This window comes from Rhinoderma darwinii (genome assembly GCF_050947455.1).
Source record: "Rhinoderma darwinii isolate aRhiDar2 chromosome 5 unlocalized genomic scaffold, aRhiDar2.hap1 SUPER_5_unloc_24, whole genome shotgun sequence".
Lineage (NCBI taxonomy): Eukaryota > Metazoa > Chordata > Amphibia > Anura > Rhinodermatidae > Rhinoderma > Rhinoderma darwinii.
The window spans coordinates 45,515-62,837 of NW_027461781.1; the positions used below are offsets into that span (position 1 = coordinate 45,515).

General features: G+C 48.2%; 9 non-coding genes across 9 annotated transcripts; all 9 read right to left on the reverse strand.

The window, feature by feature from the left end:
• Positions 1-177: 177 nt before the first annotated feature.
• On the reverse strand, positions 178-368 carry LOC142687879 (U2 spliceosomal RNA). Its single transcript, XR_012857063.1, has one exon. It is a non-coding gene; the product is annotated as a U2 spliceosomal RNA (small nuclear RNA).
• Positions 369-1,660: 1,292 nt separating this feature from the next.
• Positions 1,661-1,851, reverse strand: LOC142687891 (U2 spliceosomal RNA). The gene has a single exon (XR_012857074.1). It is a non-coding gene; the product is annotated as a U2 spliceosomal RNA (small nuclear RNA).
• Positions 1,852-3,135: 1,284 nt separating this feature from the next.
• On the reverse strand, positions 3,136-3,326 carry LOC142687904 (U2 spliceosomal RNA). The gene has a single exon (XR_012857085.1). It is a non-coding gene; the product is annotated as a U2 spliceosomal RNA (small nuclear RNA).
• A 1,284-nt stretch (positions 3,327-4,610) lies between these two features.
• LOC142687916 (U2 spliceosomal RNA) lies at positions 4,611-4,801 on the reverse strand. The gene has a single exon (XR_012857096.1). It is a non-coding gene; the product is annotated as a U2 spliceosomal RNA (small nuclear RNA).
• A 1,316-nt stretch (positions 4,802-6,117) lies between these two features.
• Positions 6,118-6,308, reverse strand: LOC142687929 (U2 spliceosomal RNA). Its single transcript, XR_012857108.1, has one exon. It is a non-coding gene; the product is annotated as a U2 spliceosomal RNA (small nuclear RNA).
• A 1,280-nt stretch (positions 6,309-7,588) lies between these two features.
• LOC142687941 (U2 spliceosomal RNA) lies at positions 7,589-7,779 on the reverse strand. The gene has a single exon (XR_012857119.1). It is a non-coding gene; the product is annotated as a U2 spliceosomal RNA (small nuclear RNA).
• Positions 7,780-9,075: 1,296 nt separating this feature from the next.
• On the reverse strand, positions 9,076-9,266 carry LOC142687954 (U2 spliceosomal RNA). Its single transcript, XR_012857130.1, has one exon. It is a non-coding gene; the product is annotated as a U2 spliceosomal RNA (small nuclear RNA).
• Positions 9,267-10,542: 1,276 nt separating this feature from the next.
• On the reverse strand, positions 10,543-10,733 carry LOC142687966 (U2 spliceosomal RNA). Its single transcript, XR_012857141.1, has one exon. It is a non-coding gene; the product is annotated as a U2 spliceosomal RNA (small nuclear RNA).
• Positions 10,734-12,017: 1,284 nt separating this feature from the next.
• On the reverse strand, positions 12,018-12,208 carry LOC142687978 (U2 spliceosomal RNA). Its single transcript, XR_012857152.1, has one exon. It is a non-coding gene; the product is annotated as a U2 spliceosomal RNA (small nuclear RNA).
• Between the last annotated feature and the right edge of the window lie 5,115 nt (positions 12,209-17,323).

Sequence of the window (17,323 nt, forward strand, 5' to 3'; positions counted from 1 at the left end):
ACAAGAGGTGGCAATCTATTCATTAATTGCATTTAATCAATGAGCTCATTATCACTCATGCATTGTCCAACAGGTGTTGAAATAATGGGATTAAAAGGGGAGATCCCTTCAGAAAGACAGAAACAATAGCAAAGACAAAAAACACTTTTGGAATCTGCTTTTAGTCAACACATAAGGAAAGGGTGCACCGGTCCTGGAAATACTGCAATACCAGGTCAATGCGTGGAGTGGACAGAGCAAGCTCTATTTCCATCTCCCTGTTCTAAAAATCCATTTAATATATGGTCCCCAGATAGGGGACGTATCAGATATTAAACTGATAAGAACAGATACTACACTTGATCTTAGCCAAAAGGCCGAGAAGCGATAACCCGAACGGGCCGCGCGTTGCCCGAGCCTGCCCGATACTGCTGTTCAGCCCTTGCAGCGATTCAGCCTACTTCTAGGCAATTCCATGGGGCCCTGCAGGCTCACACACTCACAGCTACACGGGAGGTGAATAAAGGCCGGAGAGGAAGCCAGACAGGATTTGCTTCTTTTGCTTGCACCACAATGCAGTGCTGAAAGAGGAGGAATCTACATAAAAACGCCTTCCTGGCAACGCCCAAATGCCCTGCTGCCATGCAGATAAACACTGGCAGCGGCAGCAAGTGCATGCCCACAGCCACCCCTTGTTCCTTCACACCTTGTATCAGCTGTAATCCAGTCCAGTCCAGTGCTGCCTGCTGAGCAGCACTGACCAACACTGCCTGGGCCCAGGCTTTTATCTCTGAGGCCCCATTATGATGTCAGAAAGCTGGCTCTGGAATCCTGAGGGCTCCACTATGACACGTGCAAAGTTCCGTCTGAACTTTATATAAGACGGTGAGGCTCAGTCAGTCACTCAGTGTTGCCTGAGAGGGCAACACTGCAACAGCCGGCCGCCAGGCTGTCTTTTTTTTGCACAGCTAGTTGCCTCCAGGAGGCCACAAGAGGGAGACAAGGGACTGCAAAATGGAAAATAGGCATCCACCAACTTTACAGACAACTTCTCCTTGCTCCTACAACCTCCATCCTTGCACAGTTTGTTATTCTTGTAGGTAACATAGTAACAAATCCAAATTGCTGCTCTCTTTGTAGGCAAGCAAGGCTTTGTTGCAACTGCAATTCTTACTTCTTCTTGAAATGTAGGGACGACAGTACATTCCATCACATCCATCTAGTGTACACAGGTAGGTCCATTGTGGCGGGCAGGCGAGCGGGCGGGCTGCTTTATTGGCTGTTTGCTGTTCCCCTACTCCACTCCACTATTTGACTGTTGTGCTGCATCAATCAATCAATCAATCAATCAATCAATCAATCAATCAATCAATCAATCAATCAGTGGCTGGCTCAGGTGCAGCTCTTTAACTTACCTAAAAGGGAGGGCGGAGAGAAGACAAGGAAGGTGAATGAGGTGTTCCAATGTGAAATGCCGGAAACACAGAAACACAGACGACACACAACAAGAGGTGGCAATCTATTCATTAATTGCATTTAATCAATGAGCTCATTATCACTCATGCATTGTCCAACAGGTGTTGAAATAATGGGATTAAAAGGGGAGATCCCTTCAGAAAGACAGAAACAATAGCAAAGACAAAAAACACTTTTGGAATCTGCTTTTAGTCAACACATAAGGAAAGGGTGCACCGGTCCTGGAAATACTGCAATACCAGGTCAATGCGTGGAGTGGACAGAGCAAGCTCTATTTCCATCTCCCTGTTCTAAAAATCCATTTAATATATGGTCCCCAGATAGGGGACGTATCAGATATTAAACTGATAAGAACAGATACTACACTTGATCTTAGCCAAAAGGCCGAGAAGCGATAACCCGAACGGGCCGCGCGTTGCCCGAGCCTGCCCGATACTGCTGTTCAGCCCTTGCAGCGATTCAGCCTACTTCTAGGCAATTCCATGGGGCCCTGCAGGCTCACACACTCACAGCTACACGGGAGGTGAATAAAGGCCGGAGAGGAAGCCAGACAGGATTTGCTTCTTTTGCTTGCACCACAATGCAGTGCTGAAAGAGGAGGAATCTACATAAAAACGCCTTCCTGGCAACGCCCAAATGCCCTGCTGCCATGCAGATAAACACTGGCAGCGGCAGCAAGTGCATGCCCACAGCCACCCCTTGTTCCTTCACACCTTGTATCAGCTGTAATCCAGTCCAGTCCAGTGCTGCCTGCTGAGCAGCACTGACCAACACTGCCTGGGCCCAGGCTTTTATCTCTGAGGCCCCATTATGATGTCAGAAAGCTGGCTCTGGAATCCTGAGGGCTCCACTATGACACGTGCAAAGTTCCGTCTGAACTTTATATAAGACGGTGAGGCTCAGTCAGTCACTCAGTGTTGCCTGAGAGGGCAACACTGCAACAGCCGGCCGCCAGGCTGTCTTTTTTTTGCACAGCTAGTTGCCTCCAGGAGGCCACAAGAGGGAGACAAGGGACTGCAAAATGGAAAATAGGCATCCACCAACTTTACAGACAACTTCTCCTTGCTCCTACAACCTCCATCCTTGCACAGTTTGTTATTCTTCTAGGTAACATAGTAACAAATCCAAATTGCTGCTCTCTTTGTAGGCAAGCAAGGCTTTGTTGCAACTGCAATTCTTACTTCTTCTTGAAATGTAGGGACGACAGTACATTCCATCACATCCATCTAGTGTACACAGGTAGGTCCATTGTGGCGGGCAGGCGAGCGGGCGGGCTGCTTTATTGGCTGTTTGCTGTTCCCCTACTCCACTCCACTATTTGACTGTTGTGCTGCATCAATCAATCAATCAATCAATCAATCAATCAATCAATCAATCAATCAGTGGCTGGCTCAGGTGCAGCTCTTTAACTTACCTAAAAGGGAGGGCGGAGAGAAGACAAGGAAGGTGAATGAGGTGTTCCAATGTGAAATGCCGGAAACACAGAAACACAGACGACACACAACAAGAGGTGGCAATCTATTCATTAATTGCATTTAATCAATGAGCTCATTATCACTCATGCATTGTCCAACAGGTGTTGAAATAATGGGATTAAAAGGGGAGATCCCTTCAGAAAGACAGAAACAATAGCAAAGACAAAAAACACTTTTGGAATCTGCTTTTAGTCAACACATAAGGAAAGGGTGCACCGGTCCTGGAAATACTGCAATACCAGGTCAATGCGTGGAGTGGACAGAGCAAGCTCTATTTCCATCTCCCTGTTCTAAAAATCCATTTAATATATGGTCCCCAGATAGGGGACGTATCAGATATTAAACTGATAAGAACAGATACTACACTTGATCTTAGCCAAAAGGCCGAGAAGCGATAACCCGAACGGGCCGCGCGTTGCCCGAACCTGCCCGATACTGCTGTTCAGCCCTTGCAGCGATTCAGCCTACTTCTAGGCAATTCCATGGGGCCCTGCAGGCTCACACACTCACAGCTACACGGGAGGTGAATAAAGGCCGGAGAGGAAGCCAGACAGGATTTGCTTCTTTTGCTTGCACCACAATGCAGTGCTGAAAGAGGAGGAATCTACATAAAAACGCCTTCCTGGCAACGCCCAAATGCCCTGCTGCCATGCAGATAAACACTGGCAGCGGCAGCAAGTGCATGCCCACAGCCACCCCTTGTTCCTTCACACCTTGTATCAGCTGTAATCCAGTCCAGTCCAGTGCTGCCTGCTGAGCAGCACTGACCAACACTGCCTGGGCCCAGGCTTTTATCTCTGAGGCCCCATTATGATGTCAGAAAGCTGGCTCTGGAATCCTGAGGGCTCCACTATGACACGTGCAAAGTTCCGTCTGAACTTTATATAAGACGGTGAGGCTCAGTCAGTCACTCAGTGTTGCCTGAGAGGGCAACACTGCAACAGCCGGCCGCCAGGCTGTCTTTTTTTTGCACAGCTAGTTGCCTCCAGGAGGCCACAAGAGGGAGACAAGGGACTGCAAAATGGAAAATAGGCATCCACCAACTTTACAGACAACTTCTCCTTGCTCCTACAACCTCCATCCTTGCACAGTTTGTTATTCTTCTAGGTAACATAGTAACAAATCCAAATTGCTGCTCTCTTTGTAGGCAAGCAAGGTTTTGTTGCAACTGCAATTCTTACTTCTTCTTGAAATGTAGGGACGACAGTACATTCCATCACATCCATCTAGTGTACACAGGTAGGTCCATTGTGGCGGGCAGGCGAGCGGGCGGGCTGCTTTATTGGCTGTTTGCTGTTCCCCTACTCCACTCCACTATTTGACTGTTGTGCTGCATCAATCAATCAATCAATCAATCAATCAATCAATCAATCAATCAATCAGTGGCTGGCTCAGGTGCAGCTCTTTAACTTACCTAAAAGGGAGGGCGGAGAGAAGACAAGGAAGGTGAATGAGGTGTTCCAATGTGAAATGCCGGAAACACAGAAACACAGACGACACACAACAAGAGGTGGCAATCTATTCATTAATTGCATTTAATCAATGAGCTCATTATCACTCATGCATTGTCCAACAGGTGTTGAAATAATGGGATTAAAAGGGGAGATCCCTTCAAAAAGACAGAAACAATAGCAAAGACAAAAAACACTTTTGGAATCTGCTTTTAGTCAACACATAAGGAAAGGGTGCACCGGTCCTGGAAATACTGCAATACCAGGTCAATGCGTGGAGTGGACAGAGCAAGCTCTATTTCCATCTCCCTGTTCTAAAAATCCATTTAATATATGGTCCCCAGATAGGGGACGTATCAGATATTAAACTGATAAGAACAGATACTACACTTGATCTTAGCCAAAAGGCCGAGAAGCGATAACCCGAACGGGCCGCGCGTTGCCCGAGCCTGCCCGATACTGCTGTTCAGCCCTTGCAGCGATTCAGCCTACTTCTAGGCAATTCCATGGGGCCCTGCAGGCTCACACACTCACAGCTACACGGGAGGTGAATAAAGGCCGGAGAGGAAGCCAGACAGGATTTGCTTCTTTTGCTTGCACCACAATGCAGTGCTGAAAGAGGAGGAATCTACATAAAAACGCCTTCCTGGCAACGCCCAAATGCCCTGCTGCCATGCAGATAAACACTGGCAGCGGCAGCAAGTGCATGCCCACAGCCACCCCTTGTTCCTTCACACCTTGTATCAGCTGTAATCCAGTCCAGTCCAGTGCTGCCTGCTGAGCAGCACTGACCAACACTGCCTGGGCCCAGGCTTTTATCTCTGAGGCCCCATTATGATGTCAGAAAGCTGGCTCTGGAATCCTGAGGGCTCCACTATGACACGTGCAAAGTTCCGTCTGAACTTTATATAAGACGGTGAGGCTCAGTCAGTCACTCAGTGTTGCCTGAGAGGGCAACACTGCAACAGCCGGCCGCCAGGCTGTCTTTTTTTTGCACAGCTAGTTGCCTCCAGGAGGCCACAAGAGGGAGACAAGGGACTGCAAAATGGAAAATAGGCATCCACCAACTTTACAGACAACTTCTCCTTGCTCCTACAACCTCCATCCTTGCACAGTTTGTTATTCTTCTAGGTAACATAGTAACAAATCCAAATTGCTGCTCTCTTTGTAGGCAAGCAAGGCTTTGTTGCAACTGCAATTCTTACTTCTTCTTGAAATGTAGGGACGACAGTACATTCCATCACATCCATCTAGTGTACACAGGTAGGTCCATTGTGGCGGGCAGGCGAGCGGGCGGGCTGCTTTATTGGCTGTTTGCTGTTCCCCTACTCCACTCCACTATTTGACTGTTGTGCTGCATCAATCAATCAATCAATCAATCAATCAATCAATCAATCAATCAATCAATCAATCAATCAATCAATCAATCAATGAATCAGTGGCTGGCTCAGGTGCAGCTCTTTAACTTACCTAAAAGGGAGGGCGGAGAGAAGACAAGGAAGGTGAATGAGGTGTTCCAATGTGAAATGCCGGAAACACAGAAACACAGACGACACACAACAAGAGGTGGCAATCTATTCATTAATTGCATTTAATCAATGAGCTCATTATCACTCATGCATTGTCCAACAGGTGTTGAAATAATGGGATTAAAAGGGGAGATCCCTTCAGAAAGACAGAAACAATAGCAAAGACAAAAAACACTTTTGGAATCTGCTTTTAGTCAACACATAAGGAAAGGGTGCACCGGTCCTGGAAATACTGCAATACCAGGTCAATGCGTGGAGTGGACAGAGCAAGCTCTATTTCCATCTCCCTGTTCTAAAAATCCATTTAATATATGGTCCCCAGATAGGGGACGTATCAGATATTAAACTGATAAGAACAGATACTACACTTGATCTTAGCCAAAAGGCCGAGAAGCGATAACCCGAACGGGCCGCGCGTTGCCCGAGCCTGCCCGATACTGCTGTTCAGCCCTTGCAGCGATTCAGCCTACTTCTAGGCAATTCCATGGGGCCCTGCAGGCTCACACACTCACAGCTACACGGGAGGTGAATAAAGGCCGGAGAGGAAGCCAGACAGGATTTGCTTCTTTTGCTTGCACCACAATGCAGTGCTGAAAGAGGAGGAATCTACATAAAAACGCCTTCCTGGCAACGCCCAAATGCCCTGCTGCCATGCAGATAAACACTGGCAGCGGCAGCAAGTGCATGCCCACAGCCACCCCTTGTTCCTTCACACCTTGTATCAGCTGTAATCCAGTCCAGTCCAGTGCTGCCTGCTGAGCAGCACTGACCAACACTGCCTGGGCCCAGGCTTTTATCTCTGAGGCCCCATTATGATGTCAGAAAGCTGGCTCTGGAATCCTGAGGGCTCCACTATGACACGTGCAAAGTTCCGTCTGAACTTTATATAAGACGGTGAGGCTCAGTCAGTCACTCAGTGTTGCCTGAGAGGGCAACACTGCAACAGCCGGCCGCCAGGCTGTCTTTTTTTTGCACAGCTAGTTGCCTCCAGGAGGCCACAAGAGGGAGACAAGGGACTGCAAAATGGAAAATAGGCATCCACCAACTTTACAGACAACTTCTCCTTGCTCCTACAACCTCCATCCTTGCACAGTTTGTTATTCTTCTAGGTAACATAGTAACAAATCCAAATTGCTGCTCTCTTTGTAGGCAAGCAAGGCTTTGTTGCAACTGCAATTCTTACTTCTTCTTGAAATGTAGGGACGACAGTACATTCCATCACATCCATCTAGTGTACACAGGTAGGTCCATTGTGGCGGGCAGGCGAGCGGGCGGGCTGCTTTATTGGCTGTTTGCTGTTCCCCTACTCCACTCCACTATTTGACTGTTGTGCTGCATCAATCAATCAATCAATCAATCAATCAATCAATCAATCAATCAGTGGCTGGCTCAGGTGCAGCTCTTTAACTTACCTAAAAGGGAGGGCGGAGAGAAGACAAGGAAGGTGAATGAGGTGTTCCAATGTGAAATGCCGGAAACACAGAAACACAGACGACACACAACAAGAGGTGGCAATCTATTCATTAATTGCATTTAATCAATGAGCTCATTATCACTCATGCATTGTCCAACAGGTGTTGAAATAATGGGATTAAAAGGGGAGATCCCTTCAGAAAGACAGAAACAATAGCAAAGACAAAAAACACTTTTGGAATCTGCTTTTAGTCAACACATAAGGAAAGGGTGCACCGGTCCTGGAAATACTGCAATACCAGGTCAATGCGTGGAGTGGACAGAGCAAGCTCTATTTCCATCTCCCTGTTCTAAAAATCCATTTAATATATGGTCCCCAGATAGGGGACGTATCAGATATTAAACTGATAAGAACAGATACTACACTTGATCTTAGCCAAAAGGCCGAGAAGCGATAACCCGAACGGGCCGCGCGTTGCCCGAACCTGCCCGATACTGCTGTTCAGCCCTTGCAGCGATTCAGCCTACTTCTAGGCAATTCCATGGGGCCCTGCAGGCTCACACACTCACAGCTACACGGGAGGTGAATAAAGGCCGGAGAGGAAGCCAGACAGGATTTGCTTCTTTTGCTTGCACCACAATGCAGTGCTGAAAGAGGAGGAATCTACATAAAAACGCCTTCCTGGCAACGCCCAAATGCCCTGCTGCCATGCAGATAAACACTGGCAGCGGCAGCAAGTGCATGCCCACAGCCACCCCTTGTTCCTTCACACCTTGTATCAGCTGTAATCCAGTCCAGTCCAGTGCTGCCTGCTGAGCAGCACTGACCAACACTGCCTGGGCCCAGGCTTTTATCTCTGAGGCCCCATTATGATGTCAGAAAGCTGGCTCTGGAATCCTGAGGGCTCCACTATGACACGTGCAAAGTTCCGTCTGAACTTTATATAAGACGGTGAGGCTCAGTCAGTCACTCAGTGTTGCCTGAGAGGGCAACACTGCAACAGCCGGCCGCCAGGCTGTCTTTTTTTTGCACAGCTAGTTGCCTCCAGGAGGCCACAAGAGGGAGACAAGGGACTGCAAAATGGAAAATAGGCATCCACCAACTTTACAGACAACTTCTCCTTGCTCCTACAACCTCCATCCTTGCACAGTTTGTTATTCTTCTAGGTAACATAGTAACAAATCCAAATTGCTGCTCTCTTTGTAGGCAAGCAAGGCTTTGTTGCAACTGCAATTCTTACTTCTTCTTGAAATGTAGGGACGACAGTACATTCCATCACATCCATCTAGTGTACACAGGTAGGTCCATTGTGGCGGGCAGGCGAGCGGGCGGGCTGCTTTATTGGCTGTTTGCTGTTCCCCTACTCCACTCCACTATTTGACTGTTGTGCTGCATCAATCAATCAATCAATCAATCAATCAATCAATCAATCAATCAATCAATCAATCAATCAGTGGCTGGCTCAGGTGCAGCTCTTTAACTTACCTAAAAGGGAGGGCGGAGAGAAGACAAGGAAGGTGAATGAGGTGTTCCAATGTGAAATGCCGGAAACACAGAAACACAGACGACACACAACAAGAGGTGGCAATCTATTCATTAATTGCATTTAATCAATGAGCTCATTATCACTCATGCATTGTCCAACAGGTGTTGAAATAATGGGATTAAAAGGGGAGATCCCTTCAGAAAGACAGAAACAATAGCAAAGACAAAAAACACTTTTGGAATCTGCTTTTAGTCAACACATAAGGAAAGGGTGCACCGGTCCTGGAAATACTGCAATACCAGGTCAATGCGTGGAGTGGACAGAGCAAGCTCTATTTCCATCTCCCTGTTCTAAAAATCCATTTAATATATGGTCCCCAGATAGGGGACGTATCAGATATTAAACTGATAAGAACAGATACTACACTTGATCTTAGCCAAAAGGCCGAGAAGCGATAACCCGAACGGGCCGCGCGTTGCCCGAGCCTGCCCGATACTGCTGTTCAGCCCTTGCAGCGATTCAGCCTACTTCTAGGCAATTCCATGGGGCCCTGCAGGCTCACACACTCACAGCTACACGGGAGGTGAATAAAGGCCGGAGAGGAAGCCAGACAGGATTTGCTTCTTTTGCTTGCACCACAATGCAGTGCTGAAAGAGGAGGAATCTACATAAAAACGCCTTCCTGGCAACGCCCAAATGCCCTGCTGCCATGCAGATAAACACTGGCAGCGGCAGCAAGTGCATGCCCACAGCCACCCCTTGTTCCTTCACACCTTGTATCAGCTGTAATCCAGTCCAGTCCAGTGCTGCCTGCTGAGCAGCACTGACCAACACTGCCTGGGCCCAGGCTTTTATCTCTGAGGCCCCATTATGATGTCAGAAAGCTGGCTCTGGAATCCTGAGGGCTCCACTATGACACGTGCAAAGTTCCGTCTGAACTTTATATAAGACGGTGAGGCTCAGTCAGTCACTCAGTGTTGCCTGAGAGGGCAACACTGCAACAGCCGGCCGCCAGGCTGTCTTTTTTTTGCACAGCTAGTTGCCTCCAGGAGGCCACAAGAGGGAGACAAGGGACTGCAAAATGGAAAATAGGCATCCACCAACTTTACAGACAACTTCTCCTTGCTCCTACAACCTCCATCCTTGCACAGTTTGTTATTCTTCTAGGTAACATAGTAACAAATCCAAATTGCTGCTCTCTTTGTAGGCAAGCAAGGCTTTGTTGCAACTGCAATTCTTACTTCTTCTTGAAATGTAGGGACGACAGTACATTCCATCACATCCATCTAGTGTACACAGGTAGGTCCATTGTGGCGGGCAGGCGAGCGGGCGGGCTGCTTTATTGGCTGTTTGCTGTTCCCCTACTCCACTCCACTATTTGACTGTTGTGCTGCATCAATCAATCAATCAATCAATCAATCAATCAATCAATCAGTGGCTGGCTCAGGTGCAGCTCTTTAACTTACCTAAAAGGGAGGGCGGAGAGAAGACAAGGAAGGTGAATGAGGTGTTCCAATGTGAAATGCCGGAAACACAGAAACACAGACGACACACAACAAGAGGTGGCAATCTATTCATTAATTGCATTTAATCAATGAGCTCATTATCACTCATGCATTGTCCAACAGGTGTTGAAATAATGGGATTAAAAGGGGAGATCCCTTCAGAAAGACAGAAACAATAGCAAAGACAAAAAACACTTTTGGAATCTGCTTTTAGTCAACACATAAGGAAAGGGTGCACCGGTCCTGGAAATACTGCAATACCAGGTCAATGCGTGGAGTGGACAGAGCAAGCTCTATTTCCATCTCCCTGTTCTAAAAATCCATTTAATATATGGTCCCCAGATAGGGGACGTATCAGATATTAAACTGATAAGAACAGATACTACACTTGATCTTAGCCAAAAGGCCGAGAAGCGATAACCCGAACGGGCCGCGCGTTGCCCGAGCCTGCCCGATACTGCTGTTCAGCCCTTGCAGCGATTCAGCCTACTTCGAGGCAATTCCATGGGGCCCTGCAGGCTCACACACTCACAGCTACACGGGAGGTGAATAAAGGCCGGAGAGGAAGCCAGACAGGATTTGCTTCTTTTGCTTGCACCACAATGCAGTGCTGAAAGAGGAGGAATCTACATAAAAACGCCTTCCTGGCAACGCCCAAATGCCCTGCTGCCATGCAGATAAACACTGGCAGCGGCAGCAAGTGCATGCCCACAGCCACCCCTTGTTCCTTCACACCTTGTATCAGCTGTAATCCAGTCCAGTCCAGTGCTGCCTGCTGAGCAGCACTGACCAACACTGCCTGGGCCCAGGCTTTTATCTCTGAGGCCCCATTATGATGTCAGAAAGCTGGCTCTGGAATCCTGAGGGCTCCACTATGACACGTGCAAAGTTCCGTCTGAACTTTATATAAGACGGTGAGGCTCAGTCAGTCACTCAGTGTTGCCTGAGAGGGCAACACTGCAACAGCCGGCCGCCAGGCTGTCTTTTTTTTGCACAGCTAGTTGCCTCCAGGAGGCCACAAGAGGGAGACAAGGGACTGCAAAATGGAAAATAGGCATCCACCAACTTTACAGACAACTTCTCCTTGCTCCTACAACCTCCATCCTTGCACAGTTTGTTATTCTTCTAGGTAACATAGTAACAAATCCAAATTGCTGCTCTCTTTGTAGGCAAGCAAGGCTTTGTTGCAACTGCAATTCTTACTTCTTCTTGAAATGTAGGGACGACAGTACATTCCATCACATCCATCTAGTGTACACAGGTAGGTCCATTGTGGCGGGCAGGCGAGCGGGCGGGCTGCTTTATTGGCTGTTTGCTGTTCCCCTACTCCACTCCACTATTTGACTGTTGTGCTGCATCAATCAATCAATCAATCAATCAATCAATCAATCAATCAATCAATCAGTGGCTGGCTCAGGTGCAGCTCTTTAACTTACCTAAAAGGGAGGGCGGAGAGAAGACAAGGAAGGTGAATGAGGTGTTCCAATGTGAAATGCCGGAAACACAGAAACACAGACGACACACAACAAGAGGTGGCAATCTATTCATTAATTGCATTTAATCAATGAGCTCATTATCACTCATGCATTGTCCAACAGGTGTTGAAATAATGGGATTAAAAGGGGAGATCCCTTCAGAAAGACAGAAACAATAGCAAAGACAAAAAACACTTTTGGAATCTGCTTTTAGTCAACACATAAGGAAAGGGTGCACCGGTCCTGGAAATACTGCAATACCAGGTCAATGCGTGGAGTGGACAGAGCAAGCTCTATTTCCATCTCCCTGTTCTAAAAATCCATTTAATATATGGTCCCCAGATAGGGGACGTATCAGATATTAAACTGATAAGAACAGATACTACACTTGATCTTAGCCAAAAGGCCGAGAAGCGATAACCCGAACGGGCCGCGCGTTGCCCGAGCCTGCCCGATACTGCTGTTCAGCCCTTGCAGCGATTCAGCCTACTTCTAGGCAATTCCATGGGGCCCTGCAGGCTCACACACTCACAGCTACACGGGAGGTGAATAAAGGCCGGAGAGGAAGCCAGACAGGATTTGCTTCTTTTGCTTGCACCACAATGCAGTGCTGAAAGAGGAGGAATCTACATAAAAACGCCTTCCTGGCAACGCCCAAATGCCCTGCTGCCATGCAGATAAACACTGGCAGCGGCAGCAAGTGCATGCCCACAGCCACCCCTTGTTCCTTCACACCTTGTATCAGCTGTAATCCAGTCCAGTCCAGTGCTGCCTGCTGAGCAGCACTGACCAACACTGCCTGGGCCCAGGCTTTTATCTCTGAGGCCCCATTATGATGTCAGAAAGCTGGCTCTGGAATCCTGAGGGCTCCACTATGACACGTGCAAAGTTCCGTCTGAACTTTATATAAGACGGTGAGGCTCAGTCAGTCACTCAGTGTTGCCTGAGAGGGCAACACTGCAACAGCCGGCCGCCAGGCTGTCTTTTTTTTGCACAGCTAGTTGCCTCCAGGAGGCCACAAGAGGGAGACAAGGGACTGCAAAATGGAAAATAGGCATCCACCAACTTTACAGACAACTTCTCCTTGCTCCTACAACCTCCATCCTTGCACAGTTTGTTATTCTTCTAGGTAACATAGTAACAAATCCAAATTGCTGCTCTCTTTGTAGGCAAGCAAGGCTTTGTTGCAACTGCAATTCTTACTTCTTCTTGAAATGTAGGGACGACAGTACATTCCATCACATCCATCTAGTGTACACAGGTAGGTCCAGGGCCGCCATCAGGGGGGGACTGGGGGTACTGCAGTGAGGGGCCCGGGCATAAATTAAAAAAAAAGGGGCCCGCACTCTGTCGCTGGAATTAATATACTCACGGCAGTGTGACTCTTACGATTTCATTTCGGTGAAAGGAACAGGTCCCATCACGAAGCAGGGGCCCGTTCATTACATCAGAATAAAACCGTAAGTGCCCGCTGGAGAGTGACATGTGCCTGCCCCTCCTCCTCCGCAACAGTGTGACAGCGTGTGGGGAGGAGACAAGGGGTGGAGACATCACAGCAGCGGGAGTTATGAGCTCAGCCTCGGAGGATACGTCCAGCAGCAGCAGTCGTCGTCTTCTTCTTCAGACACAGTGAGTACTAACTTATGTCTGTGTCCGGCTGCTGCTGCCCGGAGCCTCCTGAAAAAATCTCCTCCTGCCCCCATAGAAAGTAAATATCTTCCCCACCTCTGTATTATGTTAACACTGCAGCGTAGGATTGTATCAGCTCTACGGCTCTTATCTCCCGTCCTGTGTAACATGTGCAATAAACCTGTCTTCTCCCTCTGTTTACACAGGACAGGAGAAAAGAGCCGTCGTGGAGCTGATAGTGATACAATCCTATGCTGCAGTGTGAACTAATACAGACGTGGGGAAGATTTTTGCTTTCTATGGGGATGGGGTAGAGTTAGATGATAATGGGGGCAGGGAGATGATAATGGGAGCAGGGAGATGATAATGGGGGCAGGGAGATGATAATGGGGGCAGGGAGATGATAATGGGGGCAGGGAGATGATAATGGGGCAGGGAGATGATAATGGGGCAGTGAGATGATAATGGGGGCAGGGAGATAATAATGGGGGCAGGGAGATGATAATGGGGCAGGGAGATGATAATGGGAGCAGGGAGATGATAATGGGGGCAGGGAGATGATAATGGGGGCAGGGAGATGATAATGGGGGCAGGGAGATGATAATGGGGGCAGGGAGATGATAATGGGGCAGTGAGATGATAATGGGGCAGGGAGATGATAATGGGGGCAGGGAGATGATAATGGGGCAGGGAGATGATAATGGGGGCAGGGAGATGATAATGAGGCAGGGAGATGATAATGGGGGCAGGGAGATGATAATGGGGGCAGTGAGATGATAATGGGGGCAGGGAGATGATAATGGGGGCAGGGAGATGATAATGGGGCAGTGAGATGATAATGGGGGCAGGGAGATGATAATGGGGGCAGGGAGATGATAATGGGGGCAGGGAGATGATAATGGGGCAGGGAGATGATAATGGGGGCAGGGAGATGATAATGGGGCAGTGAGATGATAATGGGGCAGGGAGATGATAATGGGGGCAGGGAGATGATAATGGGGGCAGGGAGATGATAATGGGGGCAGGGAGATGATAATGGGGGCAGGGAGATGATAATGGGGGCAGGGAGATGATAATGGGGCAGTGAGATGATAATGGGGCAGGGAGATGATAATGGGGGCAGGGAGATGATAATGGGGCAGATAGATGATAATGGGGGCAGATAGATGATAATGGGGGCAGGGAGATGATAATGGGGGCAGGGAGATGATAATGGGGCAGGGAGATGATAATGGGGGCAGATAGATGATAATGGGGGCAGGGAGATGATAATGGGGCAGGGAGATGATAATGGGGCAGGGAGATGATAATGGGGCAGGGAGATGATAATGGGGGCAGGGAGATGATAATGGGGCAGTGAGATGATAATGGGGCAGATAGATGATAATGGGGGCAGATAGATGATAATGGGGGCAGGGAGATGATAATGGTGCAGGGAGATGATAATGGGCAGGGAGATGATAATGGGGGCAGGGAGATGATAATGGGGGTAGAGTTAGATGATAATGGGGGCAGGGAGATGATAATGGGGGCAGGGAGATGATAATGGGGCAGGGAGATGATAATGGGGGCAGGGAGATGATAATGGGGCAGTGAGATGATAATGGGGCAGGGAGATGATAATGGGGGCAGGGAGATGATAATGGGGCAGATAGATGATAATGGGGGCAGATAGATGATAATGGGGGCAGGGAGATGATAATGGGGGCAGGGAGATGATAATGGGGCAGGGAGATGATAATGGGGGCAGATAGATGATAATGGGGGCAGGGAGATGATAATGGGGCAGGGAGATGATAATGGGGCAGGGAGATGATAATGGGGGCAGGGAGATGATAATGGGGCAGTGAGATGATAATGGGGGCAGATAGATGATAATGGGGGCAGGGAGATGATAATGGGGCAGGGAGATGATAATGGGCAGGGAGATGATAATGGGGGCAGGGAGATGATAATGGGGGTAGAGTTAGATGATAATGGGGGCAGGGAGATGATAATGGGGGCAGGGAGATGATAATGGGGCAGGGAGATGATAATGGGGCAGGGAGATGATAATGGGGGCAGGGAGATGATAATGGGGGCAGGGAGATGATAATGGGGCAGGGAGATGATAATGGGGGCAGATAGATGATAATGGGGGCAGGGAGATGATAATGGGGGCAGGGAGATGATAATGGGGGCAGGGAGATGATAATGGGGCAGGGAGATGATAATGGGGGCAGATAGATGATAATGGGGGCAGGGAGATGATAATGGGGGCAGGGAGATGATAATGGGGCAGGGAGATGATAATGGGGGCAGGGAGATGATAATGGGGGCAGGGAGATGATAATGGGGGCAGGGAGATGATAATGGGGGCAGGGAGATGATAATGGGGCAGTGAGATGGCATTAGGTAGGGAGGGAAATGATGCTAGAGTGGGAAGGAGATAATAATGGAGGGCGGATGGCACTTGAGTAGGGATGCACGATGCATCAAAACTTCGATACGGTTTCGATACCGTGCACCCCCAAACGGTTCAATACCGTTATTTCATGTATTTCGATACTAAGCTGTGCGGCCGCACAGCTCAATATTGTAATACATGAATGTATGAGAGCGGAGCTGCGGCTGTGTAACACAGTCACGGCCCTGCTCCGGAGTCCTGACATGTGCGCGCCGCCAGGATTATGTGATGCGGCCAGCGCTGCACTAATGAGCGGCGGCACTGAAAACAGAACATGGCGGGCGCACTACAAAACACCCCCACATCTTCTGTCTTCAGTGCCTGAACCGCCGCTCATTAGTGCAGCGCCGCCCGCATCACCTCGTGCTGACCGCGTGCGGGGCGGGGCAATGGTTGTATTACACAGCCGCAGTCCCACTCTATAAAGGCAGAGATCAAAGAAACCTCTCATCTCTGTCGCTATTCCCCTGAATGCTGCGATCAAAGCTGACTGCAGCATTCAGGGGAAAATAAGAAGGGGGGATGCCCCTTGGATCACGTCACAGGAATCCCTGTGACGCGATTGAGGGACATACCATATATGGGCAGACAGCCCAAGGTCCAATGAAGGACCCCAGGGCTGTCTTACCATATTTCCTGTTAGGGCATACTCAGGTCTGTCCTAACAACTGCCTGTGTACTATCCGTATATAGATATATACCAGTACATTAAAGTTTCAAAAAGAAAGTAAAAACATAAAGTAATGTTAAATTAAAAAAAAATACACATACACCTTTTTTACAAAACACATTAAAATAAGTCTCAATACATAAAATATTCACATTCAGTATTGGCGCGCCCGTAATAACCTGCACAACAATTTTTTTGCATCATTTATGATGTGTACGTTGTAAAAAATAAAATAAAAACTTCTTTCACTTATTAATGTGAGGCACGAGGTATTATGAATTTTGAACCTCCATATGCCTCACATTAATAGTAATTAACCCCATCATGTACCTTACACATTAACCCTTTATAATTGAGGAACATGATGGGGTTAATTACTATTAATGTGAGGCACATGGAGGTTAAATTTACCATCACACCTCGCGCCTCACATAAGAAATGGAAGAACTGTTTTTTTTTTTTATTACTGTTGGCAAAGTATCGCTTTGTTATCGAAATCGCAATACTACACAAAGCATCGGTACCGAAGTCCAAATTCTGGTATCGTGACATCCCTCCACTGGAGGAGGCATTATACAATGGGGGGGGGGGGTGGGTAATAATTGGGTGAAAAGTGATGATATCTGAAGGGAGGGGAGAAATTATACATGGGGAGGGGTAGAGGAAGGAGAGAGTATACCTGGGTAGGGGGAGAAAGCTTATACTGGAGGCATAGTTAGCAACAGTCCTGAATTTGCAGGGACTGTCCTGAATCTAAAGAGGCAGTCCCGGCAAATTACTGTCCCAGA